The sequence below is a fragment of the Triticum aestivum genome, chromosome 5B, assembly GCF_018294505.1.
Source record: "Triticum aestivum cultivar Chinese Spring chromosome 5B, IWGSC CS RefSeq v2.1, whole genome shotgun sequence".
NCBI classification, from domain to species: domain Eukaryota; kingdom Viridiplantae; phylum Streptophyta; class Magnoliopsida; order Poales; family Poaceae; genus Triticum; species Triticum aestivum.
In genome coordinates this window covers 98,977,379-98,996,539 of record NC_057807.1, presented here as the reverse complement: position 1 = coordinate 98,996,539, position 19,161 = coordinate 98,977,379, and positions in this window count along the sequence as shown.

Genomic DNA, 19,161 nt, shown 5'->3' with positions numbered 1-19,161 from the left:
GCGCAAACTGCATATCAATATATCTATCCTGCACAAGTATGCCAATAGTTTCAAACAACAGATTAGAAAAGTATTTATGCTATGTTGTCATGATACGGGGACTTTCTGGTAGATGTCCTCGACGTTTCCTCAAGCTATGAAAATGCACTATAAGTTGCTTGTCATCAGTGCCTGCAAATCTCTGTCTCTCTCAACATAGTAGATCATCATTAGAAACTAAATCCTTCAATGAGCTTGCAAAATGCTTGCATTAGATCCCTCATTAGACACTATATGTTCATCACCAGGAGTATGTAAAATGTTTGCATCAAATCCTTCATTAGCAGTCTGTTCATTAGACACTTCAGGCTCAAGAACAACATGAGCTTGTATGTTTGCATCGGAAACTTGATTAGATACATCAGATTCAGTCAGTTCAGTATTGATTGGGGGAGTTATAAAATAAGTAGAAATTGGTTTCATTTTCTCATAGATTCCCTACATACAAGCAGTTTTACAACACCGTCAGGTTTAACTATTGGCCAGAAATTGAAGAGTTGAATTAGATATAATCAGGGATGTGATGTACCTGCTCGTTGCGCATGCTACTCTTGCAAGCTGCGACTGTCCATTTGCGCAAGCTCGATGCCATGCCCGTGCTGCCGCCGTTGCCTCCCACGCAGGCTACACCCAGGGTTGGATCTTCATCTTCTTGTCCTTTCGTTCGCTTGAAGCCCGGCGACCGCCCTCCAACGAGGGCGTGAGGAAGTGTTGTGTCGGCCTGTCCAGCGGCGGCGGCTAGGTTAGAAGCGAACCAGACTGGAGGCTGGAGCAAATGAATTGGGATTTTTCCTATTGTCGGTCGATATGGGAGGCGCTCGTTTCGGCCGCAAGCCTGCTATAGGGCCTGCCTTGCACTTATGTTATTGGCCCATCCAAATTGAAACATTTTTCTTCATTTTTTACATTGCCTGCTCGTGCGTTGGGACGAACAAAACTAGCATGGGCCAACCTGGACGACTCAAACTAGGTGCACACTTTCCAGCCACCTGAGGCGGCTGCCCATACCAGCCCCTATGGTGGCGTCGCCCCTTTTTGTGTGTATGATTGGATAGTGAAAAATATTCCAGTGGTGCTTTTGATTTACCCATAGAATGGTTGAATTGCTTGTTTCTATGAACTGAGTTCGCCAATAATGTGAAGGATGCCAGTCTTTTCATCCTATTGTAGATTGCTTAGATCTCGATATGCCAAAAGTAATTGCATGAAATATACAGTAAAAGCCAGTGTGATGTGTTTGGCTACAACTAGTCTGACTAGACGTCCTCATATAAAATATCAAGGACGCACCATCTTACCAGATTAACCATTCGACTTACCCATGCAGTGTGGGAAGAAAGAAGTATTGGGACTGCGTATCCAAGCAATTGATTCCATGGACTCTTTCATACAACATTGTAAGCGAAAAAGAAGTTGCAGTGTGCCTGTACAAAGAACTAGCGTAACTTTAGTTACCTGCTTCTCGGAATTTTAGTTAGCCACTTATTGCAAAATTGTTCAATTATGTTGCTTGGCTTAATTTAGTTTGCTACTGATTACATAATGGCACAGCCTGTTAATCGTATTGTAGACTGCGCCTATATATGTGTTTGATACTTACTGTTAAGAATTACCTGTTTGCCTTAACTTAAATATCTACTTGTTTGTTTAACTGCTTTGCTGCTGCAACAGCGGGTTACAATGATGTTAATAACTACTTTTCAGCATCCAATTGAAACTCTTTAACTCCTTGTTTGTTTAACTGGTTTGCTATTATAACTCCCAGTTGAGATGTTTTGCTAACTTTAACTTTTCTGAATCCAATCGGAACTTTAATGGCAAAATAGGTTAGCCCAAGATCAAAGAGCGAGGTCCCCATGGACGTTGCATCATCCCACAGCAGTGGCACCGGCCCAATTGTGCATTATGAATTGCCAACTGCTGATGCTCTAGAGGCTAAACTAGTGGTAGAAAGAGATTCTGCTTCTGCACTTAGAGATGAAGTTGACATGTTGAGGAAGCAAACAGCACAATCACAAGCAGTACTCAAGACAACCATTAAATATTTGGTGGATATCAAAACGAAGCAAGCTGAGACTGACCAGATTGTTAAGGTCCTGAAGGAAAAAAGGAAATTAAATTCCTACTTGGTAAATCATAGGTGAAATGTTCTTTCCATAGTAGAATAACCTCTGTGTTGTCTGTTCATGTAATCAATCAAACCATTTGTTTTAGAGATCATGTAATAATTGTTTTTTTGTTTTTTTGTTTGTAATTTTATTTGAGCACAAGTCCGTATTAATTGATAAGACTTGGAGACATTTCATTTGGATTATTGTGCCAGACCTACAAATATGCCAATCGTGCTGAATGTGCATTCAGCAATAGTAGTAGTAGAGATGGACCATAAGTGGCACGCGTCGGAAAGGGCCAAGATGCTGGCTAAAAAAGGATGCTGTTGTAGCCAAAAAAAGTACAGCGGCCTGGCTTATGTATGTTAGTTGATATTATTGATCCATATACTCTATAAGTGTTTATATGTCTATTAGTTCTATACATTCTTGGTTGATTGACTCGGTACTTGAATCTTGATACATCGCTTGTGTACATATCTAAATGGGAGTACACATTATGTTGCGTGTGACATTTGAGTTGGACATGAAGTGTTCCAAATATTTGAATTCACCTTAAACTGGATTCTAGTTTCTGAATTTGAGTATCGGCATTTGTAAACCATATTCATATATGACAGTGGAATACATCTTTGTCGTCCTTTTGAAGATATATAAAAACACATAGAATGATTTATAAAGATTCATATAGGAATACAAAATGGATTCGAATTTAGTTGCCAGGGTAAACGTGGATGCTTATTGTCCCAAAATTCGAAAGAAGCAGCAAAATGTCCACTCCCACGTCGGCTGCCCGAAGCCAAGTGTTTGGGAGATGCAAATTACTGTCTACCCATTACACGGACAATCCATCGGTCCGATTTCCACTGCTCTAAATAGGGGTAGGTTAGTAACTTCAATTAGATGTGACACGACCGCCTCTAAGCCCATTCTGACACGGTGGGCGTCAAACATCGGCGGCAAAACACATTTGATTCAAGCTTGTTCGAAAGACCTCTGTTTCTCCCTCCATTCCCCATTCATACAGGGTGGGTGGCAAAACAAACTCGACTCGGCCGAAATCGATGTAGGCAAATATTTTCAATAGGGGTAGGTTTGTAACTTCACTTAGACATGACACAACTGCCCTACCTGTCAGCCCCGTTCATACACCGTGGGCGCCAACCATGGGCGCCAACCACCCTCCCCTTGCCCAAAATCGCTTTGGGCAAATATTGGCGAGATGCGAGATTACCGCCCTATCCCCAACCGACGAGACGTCCAAATTTTAAACGGGGGCTAAGTTCGTAACTTTCCCATATTTCAGACAGGCGCGTCCCAAAAACATGGTTCCCCGTACCTCTCCCTCCATTTTCCCATTCATACACCATCCGCGCTAGAACACCCCATCCCCACACCAGCCTCCGTCTGCCACCCCATCCATCGCCGTCGTCCTCCACCACATCCATCGCCACCGTCCTCCACCATGCCGAAGCAACTACCAAGACCGCGTCGTCCACTTCTAGAGATGGACGTTTCTCATCCACGGCGACGGACCAATAGCCTTGCATCGCGTCCTCTCGCTTCATCGGTGCCGTCATCCTCTTTGCTGAGGCCGCTCACACGACCTTATCTTCCACCGCAACAGGACTTATCCCCCGATGCACCCATCTACCGTCGCAGATCTGCTTCAGCGCCACCGACAGCCATCGCACCCCCGATGCCTACACGGCGCCGCAGGAGAGGTGGTACTTCATATCTCCTCAACTTTTTGATCTCAACCAGAAAATAGATCTTAACTTGGTTACTCTACTTTCTTTTCATCTTTTAGAATTTAGTTCTTAGTTCGAAGCAAACAATGGATGCTAAATATCATTTCTCCGGTTTGCAGCTTCAAATCTACCATGGCACAGCCATAATATGGTTTAATTGATCATGCTTAGGGTTTAATTGATCATGTTGGTTCCGTGGTGGTTTATTTAATAGAAATCGGAGGGGAAACCCTCTTTTTCTAAAAAATATGCTTAGAGTTTCCCCCTTTTATGATCACTATACGATCAGAATACGTGCTTCGTGTGATAATAAGACTGCTCCACCCATCAAGCTAACCAAGCTTAGATGTTCAAATATGAATCTGATATTATTAAAACAGAGTTGTTTATATAATTGGTCAGCTAAATGTTCCTGAATTAGTTTCGAAAATGCATGTTCGCCGCTTGGGTGTGTATCTCTACAGGGTGCTCACGGTGGGCCGGCCCACCCTGGGATTTTGGGTCGTCCCAGGCCCCGATTCCCCTCTGTTCTGATGTGCGCTTCCGATCTCTACTCGCCCCCATCGCCTGCCTCGCCGGCGACTTGCCGTCCCTGGACGGCATGACTCTAGGAGGAGACGCCGGACTAACAGGAGGCCAGTAGCCGCTCGCCCAACAGCGTCACCGCTGCCCGGGCGCGCCGCCGTGTCTACCTTCCCAGTCTGTTTAGGGCTCAGGCGTGCAGCACCCACCAAGCCAACCCGATTTATCCTGAGATACGTCCTCAACACTCAGCAGCCACTCCTTATCACCCATTTTCTAATTGATTCATTACTCATTAGGCAGGACTGTCATTAGGGTTTGTGCTGTGCTCAGTGCTACCTACACTTAATGGTTCAGATGTATTTCGATAATCTTTAGTACCTCTAAAGTTCACAGGGTTTTCAAAATTCCGGCCCTCGGAACAGAAACTAGTCATTTTAGATTGTTCGTCGTAGTGACATTAACCCAGATTACTACTGCAAGCCAGGTTTGTTGACAATTTTACTTGTCTTTCTTACTCATTCGATATAATATCCAATTATTCACGTCGATTAGTTGCAAACAATAAGTGCTAGACAAACTTCTTCATTCAGATTTTGGACGGTCTCTTACTGTAGTTACAATTTCGCATACTTGTCCTAATAAGCTCACAAGTAAATGATTGATTCACTACATCTATGCTTGCCTTGTCATATTTGTTGTCAATATTCTTTTAGGGTGGACCACCTTGTTTCTAAATACTAGAACCGTAGACATGAGTGAATAGTATTTCTCTATGTGATCTCTTCCATCATGTGTGGGTAACGAACACTGCATTGTATAGAAAGAAAGTGTCATTTCCAGCTTTTACATAGGTTTTAATCTTTTACATGGAATGCAATCTGCCTACTTGCTTTGTGTTGCACTACCAACACTCCACCCTTGAAGCTAAACATTACGCCACTCATAATTGCTTAGTTTATTTGTTCAAATACGAGTTTCATATGATTCTAATGTTCCTACTTCAGTTTTGAAATGTGTGCCTGCCTATTATAGAGACATAAGGGGTTTGTATTTCTGTGTGTGGTCGGGTCAGCACGGTTGGGGAGGTGAACGTTGCATATGCAGGGGTTTATAGGTAGACACTCTCCGAGTTGAATCCGCAATGCATTCCATAGATAATCTGACTACTTTTTATGTTTTCATGAATCTCAGATTCTAAACAGCATCATAATGATTATGAGCTTGTGCGCATGAAAAGAATAAAGCAGAACAATGTCATGGCTATCAAACTTGGCATTAAGGGACTGAAATCAAGTCTGGATGCAATGCAATGCAAACGCTCTCCACCTACAGATTCATGCTCAGAATATGATCCTAACAGTGATTCTGAGCTAGAGGGAGACCTAAGTCAATGTAGCTCCCTAGTGAAGGAGTCAAAGGAAGATGCCCTATCTTATTCACCCATCAAGGTACTTGCTCTAACTTTCCAAGGTTCCATTGCTCGCACATATCTTGCAACTGATGCTTTGCATTGCTTCTACTTTGTTGAACTGCCATTAGCTTAGTTTACACATCGTGTATGTGAATACGCCCTGCCTATCCATTTTCAGTACATATTCCATCTATCATCATACCATATTTATCCATTCAAATGTTGTTCTTGTGTATCAGACGTTCAAAATAAAGAGGGCAATTGCTGATCATGGAGGAGCACAAGCAAAGTATTTGGAAAAGGCAGTGGCACCTGATAAATCAAATAGCCCATTAGGTGTAGTTGCAATATCACCTGACCCACAAAATACCCCAACTCTAGCAGACTCTAGCCCTACTACACTGGTCATTTCTGATGCCCCAACTCAGCAGACCCCAACTGCAGCAAACAGTATGATTATGCCAGTTGACATAGCACCAGCTGTACAACGCAAAATCCCCATTCCAGCAAAGAGTACACCAAATCTAGTTGCCAAATCCCTTTTCGAACCAGAGAGAGCCCCAATTGCAGCAAATAAGACCCATGTTCCATTTCTTCCCAGATTAGAAGACGAAGCTTATGTTGTTGTCAGGAACTTTGTGCGCATCTTTCCCTCATGGAAAGGTTATACCGCAGACACAGAACAATTTCCAGTCTTCCTCCGCAACTTACGCATAAGTAATGTACTAATGTTATTCATGGTCATTACTGCATATGTTTCTGTTGACAGAAGACACAAGATTTCATTCTTTTAAAAAGGCGAGGAGCAAACTGGATTGTGATGACGAGCAAGGGTTTGTTGCGCTTTTCAAGCACTCGTTGATGAAGTATCGTTCCTACCTGAGGCAAGCGCACTTCGATGGCAAGCCTCTGAATGAAATTTCTGTAAAGTCTCCGGTGCTACATTTATCTGACGGTGACTGGAATAATCTTGTTACACATTGGTCTCGGCTGCAGCGTAAGGTACTGTCTATGGTATCACATCACAATTTGAACTACATTTCTGCATTTGCCTTAATGTCTCACTTGTACGGAAACTGTTAGCAGAAGAACATTCATTCTCAAGGGACCACAGAATCTCGCAACTATACTGCACACTGCATTGCTCTTGTGAGTACCTCTTGCCCTGTATGACCATACTTACTTTCATAGCTGTTTGATTATGTAGCATCACTGCACATGTTAGCCTCGTAATCGTCCATTCGGTGGACATTATAAGATCCGTATGGACTCTTACACGAATTTAGAATCAACCCAATGCTTTTGAAGAGGTTTAGCTCTGCAGTCCTTTTGTAAGGACTGAACGTGGTCTATCACTGTACTTACATTAACAGCTACTCCCTCCGTCCCATAATATAAGAACGTTTTGTACAGTACACCAGTGTTCAAAACACTCTTGTATTATGGGAAGAGATATTAGTTCATTTTGTAGCATTCTGCATCTTATCTCCCTCGCCCACCATTTACTAAAAAAGATCAGATCTATATTTAATCTTACCAACAAGTAGAATACACAGACAATGCCAGTGCAGAAGTGTAGCCCATTGCTCTTGTCACTACATTTTGTCCTGTAACGCTTGTACTTCTAGGGATTGGTAGTTGATTATGTAGCATCAATCTCCATCTTATCTTCATTATCCTCTATCCCTTCCAGTATTATCATATCTATAATTACTCTCTACAAAATGTAGAGTACAGGCAATGCTTATGAAGAAGATTATGTGCTGAAATTCTTGAGTTATCCTTCCCTTGACATGGAGAAGGGCATTATAAAGCCGGTGTTAACTGTTAATGTAAGTCAGTCCTTCTAAAGCCTTTATCCTCAACTGCTATTTAATTTGCTCATACTCCCTACTGCTGTTTAGTTTGCTATTTCTACCAAAATGCATGTTCGTAAGAACACTAAGTTCTAAGTTTTACTTGTAAAACCAAATTCCTTATTCATACCATGCACATTACTTAATACTCCCTATATGTATGCTTGGTTTTGTGGACCTATAATCCAGTGTGTGGTGAAGCAGCCCACATTTGCACCTTGTCATCTCCTGTTTTATCTTACTAATGCGGCTAATGATATGAACAACATGCCATGCACATTATCCAAAATAGATACAATGATTTTCTTTGCCCTTCATCTATGCTTGTTATGTTGACATGGTAATCTAGTAGTGTGGTGAAGCTCCCCGCATTATGAACAATGCCAAATTATACTATTGATATTTTGAACTTACTCTTTATTTTCTAATTTGAAATTGGATAGAATTGACAGAACAGTTATCATCTTTGTTTATACACGTGCAAAACCTCTCATCTCTCTGCTTTGTTTCAGGGTGATATGCCTGATGGCATGCACAAGTCTGCTGATGGCTGTGAGACAAACCCAACATATATTGCAGCAAAGAAGGCAAAACATCTTGAAGATAGTGAGACAACCCCAAAGTCTTGTCTTGATATAGTGTTCAAGTTACTTGAGACTAATAGTCAGACAAGCTCACAGAATTAGTCGTCTGAATCAGTTCGACTTGTTTAGTCCCAAGTTTTAGCAGAAAGGCATTCTGCAACTCAACTTCGACTTGAAGTCCTATCTCTAAGAAAGATTGCGGAGAACACCAATGAGAACCTCATCGCTAAACAGTAATACGTCTCCAACGTATCTATAATTTTTTATTGTTCCATGCTATTATACTACCCCTTTTGGATGCTTATGGGCTTTATTTTACACATTTATATCATTTTTGGGACTAACCTAGTAACCGGAGGCCCAGCCCATATTACTGTTTTTTGCATATTTCAGTATTTCAAAGAAAAGGAATATCAAACGGAGTCCAAACGGAATGAAACCTTCGGGAGCGTGATTTTTGGAATGAACGTGATCCAGAGGACTTGGAGTGCAAGTCAAGAAGCAGCCGAGGCTCCCACGAGATAGGAGGACGCCCCCCCCCCCCCCTATAGGGTGCGCCCCTATCTCGTGGGCCCCTCAGGCAGCCACCGACGTACTTCTTCTTCCTATATATATATACCTATGTACCCTGAAAACATCCAGGAGGCGGACGAAACACAATTTCCACCACCGTAACCTTCTGTATCCGCGAGATCCCATCTTGGGGCCTTCGTCGTCACTCTACCGGAGGGGGAATCAACTATGGAGGGCTTCTACATCAACATCCTTGCCCCTCCGATGAGTTGTGAGTAGTTTACCACAGACCTACGGGTCCATAGTTATTAGCTAGATGGCTTCTTCTCTCTTTTTGGATCTCAATACAATGTTCTCCCCCTCTCTTGTCGAGATCTATTCGATGTAAACTCTTTTTGCGGTGTGTTTGTCGAGATCCGATGAATTGTGGTTTATGATCAAGTTTATCTATGAATAATATTTGAATCTTCTCTGAATTCTTTTATGTATGATTGAGTTATCTTTGCAAGTCTCTTCGAATTATCAGTTTGGTTTGGCCTACTAGATTGATCTTTCTTGCCATGGGAGAAGTGCTTAGCTTTGGGTTCAATCTTGTGGTGTCCTTACCCAGTGACAGAAAGGGTTGCAAGGCACGTATTGTATTGTTGCCATCGAGGATAACAAGATGGGGTTTATATCATGTTGCTTGAGTTTCTCCCTCTACATCATGTCATCTTGCTTAATGCGTTTCTCTGTTCTTATGAACTTAATACTCTAGATGCAGGCAGGAGTCGGTCGATGTGTGGAGTAATAGTAGTAGATGCAGGCAGGAGTCGGTCTACTTGTTATGGATGTGATGCCTATATGCATGATCATGCCTAGATAATCTCATAACTATTCGCTTTTCTATCAATTGCTCGACAGTAATTTGTTCACCCACCGTAATACTTATGCTATCTTAAGAGAAGCCACTAGTGAAACCTATGGCCCCCGGGTCTATCTCTTATCATATTTGCTTCCAATCTACTTTTATTTGCATCTTTACTTTTTGCATCTATATTTATCTTATCTTACTATCTTTATTAGATCTCACTTCCGCAAGTGGCCGTGAAGGGATTGACAACCCCTTTATCGTTTGTGTAGGTGCGTGGGACTTTTGAGGAGCCTCCTACTGGATTGATACCTTGGTTCTCAAAAACTGAGGGAAATACTTACGCTACTATTGCTGCATCACCCTCTCCTCTTCGAGGAAAACAAACGCAAGCTCAAGACGTAGCAAGAAGGATTTCTGGTGCCGTTGCCGGGGAGGTATTCGCTCAAGTCAAGACATACCAACTACCCATCACAAACCCATCTCCCTCACATTTACATTATTTGCCATTTGCCTCTCATTTTCCTCTCCCCCACTTCACCCTTGCCGTTTTATTCGCCCTCTCTTTCCCAATCTCCTCCTCACTCTTTTCGCTTGCCTTTTTCCGTTTGCTTGTGTGTTGGATTACTTGTTGCCATGGCGCAAGATAATACCAAATTGTGTGATTTCTTGAATACCAATAATAATGATTTCCTTAGTACTCCGATTGCTCCTCTTAATGATGTTGAGTCTTGTGAAATCAATACTGCTTTGCTGAATCTTGTTATGAAAGATCAATTCGCCGGCCTTCCTAGTGAAGATGCCGCTACTCATCTAAACAACTTCATTGATTTGTGTGATATGCAAAAGAAGAAAGATACGGATAACAATATTGTCAAATTGAAGTTATTTTTGTTTTCACTTAGAGATCGTGCTAAAGTTTGGTTTTCATCTTTGCCTAAAAATAGTATTGATTCTTGGAACAAGTGCAAAGATGCTTTTATCTCCAAATATTTTCCTCCCGCTTAGATCATCACTCTTAGGAACGATATTATGAATTTTAAACAATTTCATCATGAGCATGTTGCCCAATCTTGGGAAAGAATGAAATTGATGCTTCGCAATTGCCCTACTCATGGTTTAAATTTATGGATGATCGTACAAAATTTTTATGCCGGTTTGAACTTCGCTTCTAGAAATCTCTTAGATTCGGCCGCGGGAGGCACGTTTATGGAAATAACGTTGGGAGATGCTACAAAACTTCTTGATAATATTATGGCTAATTATTCTCAATGGCACACCGAAAGATCTTCTAGTAAAAAAGTGCATGCTATAGAAGAAATCAATGTTTTGAGTGGAAAGATGGATGAACTTGTGAAATTGTTTGCTACTAAAAATACTCCTCTTGATCCCAATGATATGCCTTTGTCTTCCTTGATTGAGAATAATAATGAATCTATGGATGTGAATTTTGTTGCTAGGAATAGTTTTGGAAACAAGGCTTATAGAGGAAACTTTAATGCTAGACCGTTCCTAGTAATTCCTCTAATAATTATGGAAATTCCTACAATAATTCTTATGGTAATTTTTATAAGATGCCCTCTGATTTTGAGAATAGTGTGAAATATTTTATGATTTCTCAAAAGAATTTTAATGCTTTGCTTGAAGAAAAATTGCTCAAAGTTGACGATTTGGCTAGGAACATTGATAGACTTTCGCTTGATGTTGATTCTCTTAAACTTAGATCTTCTCCTCCTAAGCATGATATCAATGAGTCTCTCAAAGTAATGAGAATTTCCGTTGATGAGTGTAAGGAAAGAACCGCTAGATTGCGTGCTAAGAAAGATAAGTTTATAAAAGCATGTTCTTCTAGTTTCCATGAAAATAATGATGAGGATCTTAAAGTTATTGATGCGTCTCCTATTAGATCTATGTTTTTCAATATGAATTTTGATGATTATGGGACTGAAGATGAATCAACTTTGCCTAGAAGGTGTCCCAAGAATTCAGAGTCTTTAGATCTTGATGCTAAATTTGGTAAAAGTGAGATTGGAGAGGTCACAACTTTAAATAGCATTGAACCCACTATCTCGGATTTCAAGGAATTTGATTATGATAATTGTTCTTTAAAAGGTTGTATTTCCTTGTTGCAATCCGTTGTTAATTCTCCTCATGATTATAGTCAAAATAAAGCTTTTACCAAACATATTGTTGATGCCTTGATGCAATCTTATGATGAAAAACTTAATTTGGAAGTTTCTATACCTAGAAAACTTAATGATTAGTGGGAACCTACTATAAAGATTATAATTAAAGATCATGAGTGTTTTGCTTTGTGTGATTTGGGTGCTAGTGTTTCCACGATTCTGAAAAATTTATGTGATATTGTAGGTTTCCATGATCTTGATGATTGCTTGTTAAATTTGCACCTTGCGGATTCCACCATTAAAAAGCCAATGGGAAGGATCAATGATGTTCTTATTGTTGCAAATAGAAATTTGGTGCCCGTGGATTTTATCGTTCTTGATATAGATTGCAATCTTTCTTGCCCTATTATTCTTGGTAGACCTTTCCTTAGAACGATTGGCGCGATTATTGATATGAAGGAAGGGAATATTAGATTCGAATTTCCATTAAAGAAAGGCATGGAGAACTTTCCAAGAAATAAAGTCAAATTACCTTATGAATCTATTATGTGCGCTACTTATGAATTTAGTGCCAAAGATGGCACTCGTTAGATCTATCTTTGCTTTTATGCCTAGCTAGGGGCGTTAAACGATAGCGCTAGTTGGGAGGCAACCCAATTTTCTTTATGTTTTTTGTTTTTGCTCCTGTTTAGAAATAAATCTTGCATCTAACTTCTGTTTAGATGTGTTTTTATCTTTTAATTAGTGTTTGTGCCAAGTAGAACCTATAGGATAACCTATAATGATAGTTGATTTGATTCTGCTGAAAAACAGAAACTTTGCACGCACGAATATAATTTTGTTAAATCACAGGAACGTGCTTTTGCATTGATTATTTTCGCTGATGATAAATAAACAAATTTTCCAGGACTTCCTATTTTAGTAGGATTTGTAGAGTTCAAGAAGTTTGTGTTAGTTACAGATTGCTACAAACTGTTCTGTTTTTGACAGATTCTGTTTTTCGTGTGTTGTTTGCTTATTTCAATGCATCTATGGCCAATAAAATAGTTTATAAACCATAGAGAAGTTGGAATACAGTAGGTTTAACACCAAAATAGATAAAGAATGAGTTCATTACAGTACCTTATGTGGTGGTTTGTTTTCTTTCACTAACGGAGCTTATAAGATTTCCTGCTGAGTTTTGTTATGTGAAGTTTTCAAGTTTTGGGTAAAGCTCTTATGGTTATGGAATAAATGGTGGCAAGAGCCTAAGCTTGGGGATTCCCAAGGCACCCCAAGATATTCAAGGATAGCCAAAAGCCTAAGCTTGGGGATGCCCCGGGAAGGCATCCCCTCTTTCTCTGTGTTCATTGGTAACTTTACTTGGAGCTATATTTTTATTCGCCACATGATATGTGTTTTGTTTGGAGCGTTGTGTATTATATTAGTCTTTGGTTTTTAGTTTACCACAATCATCCTTGCTGTACACACCTTTTTGGAGAAGCCTATTTGATTAGAATTTGCTAGAATACTCTATGTGCTTCACTTATATCTTTTGAGCTTGATAGTTTTTGCTCTAGTGCTTCACTATATCTTTTAGAGCACGGTGGTGTCTTAATTTTGAAGAAATTATTAGTCTCTCATGCTTCACTTATATTATTTTGAGAGTCTTTTAGAACAGCATGGTATTTGCTATGGTTACAAATTTGGTCCTAGAATGATGAGCATCCAAGTTGGGTATAATAAAAACTATCATAGAAAGTGAATTGGATGCTATGATCAATTTGATGCTTGATAATTGTTTTGAGATATGGAGGTAGTGATATTAGAGTCATGCTAGTTGAGGTGATTATGAAAAATACTTGTGTTAAGGGTTGTGATTCCCGTAGCATGCACGTATGGTGAACCGCTTTGTGATGAAGTTGGAGCACAATTTTATTTATTGAGTGTCTTCCTTATGAGTGGCGGTCGGGGACGAGCGATGGTCTTTTCGTACCAATCTATCCCCCTAGGAGCATGTGCGTAGTGCTTTGGTTTTTGATGACTTCTAAATTTTTGCAACAAGTATATGAGTTCTTTTGACTAATGTTGAGTCCATGGATTATACGCACCCTTTCACCTTTCCATCATTGCTAGCCTCTCTTGTGCCGTTCAACTTTCGCCGGTACCATACACCCACCATATACCTTCCTCAAAACAGACACCATACCTACCTATTATGGCATTTCCATAGCCATTCCGAGATATATTGCCATGCAACTTTCCACCGTTCCGTTCATATGACACACATTACTTTTGTCATAATGCTCTTTGCATGATCATGTAGTTGACATTGTATTTGTGGCAAGGCCACCTTCATAATTTTCATACATCTTGCTCTTGATTCATTGCATATCCCGGTACACCGCTGGAGGCATTCATATAGAGTCATACCTTGTTCTAGCTTTGAGTTGTAATTCTTGAGTTGTAAATCCATAAAAGTGTGATGATTTTCATTATTAGAGCATTGTCCTAGTGAGGGAAGGATGATGAAGACTATGATTCCCCCACAAGTCGGGATGAGACTTCGGACTTTACAAAAAGAAAAAAAGAAAAAAAGAAAAAAAAGAGAAAGGCCAAAAAAAGGAAAGGCCAAAGAAAAAAAAAAGAGAAAAAGAAAAAAAGGAAAAGAAAAAAATAAAATGAGAGAAAAAGAGAGAAGGGACAATGCTACTATCTCTTTTTTCCACACTTGTGCTTCAAAGTAGCACCATGATCTTCATGATAGAGAGTCTCATATGTTGTCACTTTCATATACTAGTGGGAATTTTTCATTATAGAACTTGGCTTGTATATTCCAATGATGGGCTTCCTCAAAATGCCCTAGGTCTTCGTGAGCAAGCGAGTTGGATGCACACCCACTTAGTTTCTTTTGTTGAGATTTCTTATATTTATAGCTCTAGTGCATCTGTTGCATGGCAATCCCTACTCACTCACATTGATATCTATTAATGGGCATCTCCATAGCCCGTTGAGACGCCTAGTTGATGGGAGACTATCTTCTCCTTTTTTTGTATTCTCCACAACCACCATTCTATTCCACATATAGTGCTATGTCCATAGCTCACACTCATGTATTGCATGAAAGTTGAAAGAGTTTGAGATTATTAAAGTATGAAACAATTTCTTGGCTTGTCATCGGGGTTGTGCATGATTAAATACTTTGTGTGATGAAGATATAGCAACAGCCAGACTATATGATTTTGTAGGGATAACTTTCTTTGGCCATGTTATTTTGAGAAGACATGATTACTTTGATTAGTATGCTTGAAGTATCACTATTTTCATGTTAATATGAACTTTTATTTTGTATCATTTGGATCTGAACATTCATGCCACAATAAAGAAAATTACATTGAGAATTATGCTAGGTAGCATTCCACATCAAAAATTTCTTTTTTATCATTTACCTACTCGAGGACGAGCAGGAATTAAGCTTGGGGATGCTTGGTACGTCTCCAACGTATCTATAATTTTTGATTGTTGCATGCTATTATATTACCCCTTTTGGATGTTTATGGGCTTTATTTTACACATTTATATCATTTTTGGGACTAACCTACTAACCGGAGGCCCAGCCCATATTGCTGTTTTTTTTGTCTATTTCAGTATTTCGAAGAAAGGGAATATCAAACGGAGTCCAAACGGAATGAAACCTTCGGAAGCGTGATTTTTGGAACGAACGTGATCCAGAGGACTTGGAGTGCAAGTCAAGAAGCAGTCGAGGCTCCCACGATATAGGAGGGCGCCCCCCCCCTATAGGGCGCGTCCCCTATCTCGTGGGCCCCTCGGGCAGCCACCGACGTACTTCTTCCTCCTATATATACCTACGTACCCTGAAAACATCCAGGAGGCGGACAAAACACAATTTCCACCACCGTAACCTTCTGTATCCGCGAGATCCCATCTTGGAGCCTTCGTCGGCACTCTGCCGGAGGGGGAATCGACCACGGAGTGCTTCTACATCAACATCCTTGCCCCTCCGATGAGTTGTGAGTAGTTTACCACAGACCTATGGGTCCATAATTATTAGCTAGATGGCTTCTTCTCTCTTTTTGGATCTCAATACAATGTTCTCCCCCTCTCTTGTGGAGATCTATTCGATGTAAACTCTTTTTGCGGTGTGTTTGTCGAGATCCGATGAATTGTGGTTTATGATCAAGTTTATCTATGAATAATATTTGAATCTTCTCTGAATTCTTTTATGTATGATTGAGTTATCTTTGCAAGTCTCTTCGAATTATCAGTTTGGTTTGGCCTACTAGATTGATCTTTCTTGCCATGGGAGAAGTGCTTAGCTTTGGGTTCAATCTTGCGGTGTCCTTACCCAGTGACAGAAAGGGTTGCAAGGCACGTATTTTATTGTTGCCATCGAGGATAACAAGATGGGGTTTATATCATATTGCTTGAGTTTATCCCTCTACATCATGTCATCTTGCTTAATGCGTTACTCTGTTCTTATGAACTTAATACTCTAGATGCAGGCAGGAGTCGGTCGATGTCTGGAGTAATAGTAGTAGATGTAGGCAGGAGTCGGTCTACTTGTTATGGACGTGATGCCTATATACATGATCATGCCTAGATAATCTCATAACTATTCGCTTTTCTATCAATTGCTGGACAGTAATTTGTTCACCCACCGTAATACTTATGCTATCTTAAGAGAAGCCACTAGTGAAACCAATGGCCCCCGGGTCTATCTCTTATCATATTTTCTTCCAATCTACTTTTATTTGCATCTATATTATAAAATACCAAAAATATATTTATCTTATCTTACTATCTTTATTAGATCTCACTTTCGCAAGTGGCCGTGAAGGGATTGACAACCCCTTTATCGCGGTTGTTGCGAGTTCTTAGTTTGTTTGTGTAGGTGCGTGGGACTTTTGAGGAGCCTCCTACTGGATTGATACCTTGGTTCTCAAAAACTGAGGGAAATACTTACGCTACTATTGCTGCATCACCCTCTCCGCTTCGAGGAAAACCAACACAAGCTCAAGACGTAGCAAACAGCTACACCTGGAAGCTATGACCGAGATGCTAGGCCGGTCTCACAGCCTTGCTCAGCAGTTTGTGCAGCAGTTCCCCCGCAAGGCTAACCTTTCTTGAACTGTCTTGAAAGTGGTCTCGGTTCAGTATTATTTTGTTACGCTGCCATGGTGCCCAGTTTTTGTAATCTGCTTCTTCGTTGCGCTTTATGATCACTGGTGGCGAACTTCGATGCATAGTGGATGTAATATACCTTAAATCCTTTATTGTATAGTGTAGGTTTATTCTTAGTTACTATGCCGTAATTTCTTTATTGTATAGAGTAGGTTTGTTCTTAATTCCTACTAGTTACTGCCATGCATCATTCGCTATCTGGAAAAAAATCAGATGTAGTCGACCGGGCCGAAACATTCGACTCTAATGGGCCAGGTTTTTAGCGGGCCACAATTGGGCCGGCCTACGTCTTTCTTGGGCCCGAATGATTGGGGCCTTCACCCATTGCGCCAGGCCCAAACTTACACCGGCCTATATTTTAGTTGGGCCTTTTGTCGACCCAACGCTTAGTTTCGCCCAGGTAGCGTTGGGCCATTAACAGGCTGAATATTGTACTGGCCTGTTACGGCCGAGATGAAACCACGGGCCTTTAGCAGGCCAAAATGCATGTTGGGCCTCAATTTTCACTAGTCGTCGATGGGCCTTCAGGAGGCCGAAATGTAGACTGGGCCGTTTTGGGCCCAGTTAGCTCACGGGCCGTTACCAGGCCAAAACATATCTTGGTCCTTAGTTGGCCCACTGATATCATGGGCCTTTAAGAGGCCGAAAGCTTAGTACAAGCATCAACGGGCCAAATTACGCGACAGGCCTTTAACAGGCCCAAAGTCATGTTGGGCTTAACTGTTGCCACCTTTAGCATGGGCCGTTAGTGGGCCCGATGTCCCGTCGGACCATATATGGCCCATGGGCAGCACGGGCCATTCCCAGGCCGAAAGTCACACCGGGCTGAAATGGGCCCATGTCTACATCAGGCCTCTAACAGGCCGAAAGTCACTGGGCTGTAGTTGGGCCCAAATATTCGGCAAACAATTAACGGGCCAGATCTAGCTTCGGGCCGCAAATGGCCCAAATATTGGGCGAACAATTAACAGGCCAGATTTGGCTTCGGGCCGTAAATGGGCCCAAATATTGTGCGAACAATTAACGGGCCACATTTGGTTTCGGGCTGTAAATGGGCCTTTATTAAGCAGGTCGTTATTGGACTGGCCCACTAGTACCTGATTAAGTTCTACAGGCCTTTGACTGGGCCGGCCTTTTAACCTATATGGGCCTCTGTTGGGCCCAGCCACGTGTCGACGTATCATAGGCATGTCTCCTCCAATGGACGGGCAACATCTGGCCCACTGACGAGCTGACAGGTGTTCCCTTCGGCCAATCAGAATTTTACACATGGAAATTTCCCATTGGTCGGGGCTGTTAACGGGTTATCGGATCCAAAATCCGACCCAATAGCTTAACGACGTTCCGTTACGGTGGATGCCATGTGCCCGTCACCCTTAACGAAAGCACTTCTGTGACGTGCGATTTATCGTCATGGAAGTGGACACTTCCGTGATGATAATTTTGGTAATGTCATGGAACACTTGTACGACAGCATAGGTATGACTATCTTGATTCTATCATAAAACCGTCATGGATGTACATGCATGACAAAAACCGCGGCCTACTGTGACAAATGCGTATCATCACGGAAGTGTATTTTTTTGTAGTGTAATTTACTTATCATATAGATAATTTTCAAAAATAATAATTCATGATCAAATATATTTGAATGGCCATATATGCTTAGATCTTTCCCCATCACATGATGCTTGACAACTAAAGAGTAGGTTGGAATGAGAAGGAATACTACTGACTCTTGCATAAAAGTAAAATATAGGCCCTTCGCAGAGGAAAGTAGGGATTTGCAGAGGTGCCAGAGCTCGAAGCTTTTAAACAAAGATGAAAATAATTTTGAGAAGTATGCTTTCATTGTCAACGTAACAACCAAGAGTTCCCAATATCTTCCATCCTACACACATTATATGCGGTTCCCAAACAGAATGGTAAAGTTTTTACTCCCCCTCCACCAAGAATCATCAATCCATGGCTTGCCCGAAACAATGGGTGCCTCCAACTAACAACAATCCTGGGGGAGTTTTGTTTGCAATTATTTTGATTTGATTTTGATCTTTTGATCATGGGACTTGGCATCCCAGTTACCAGCCATTTTTCTCGTGAATGATGAGCGGAGTCCACTCAACGTGAGAATAACCCACCTAGCATGGAAGATACTCACAACCCCTAATAGCTACATGAGCGATTCGGGCATACAAAACAAATTATTATTTGAAG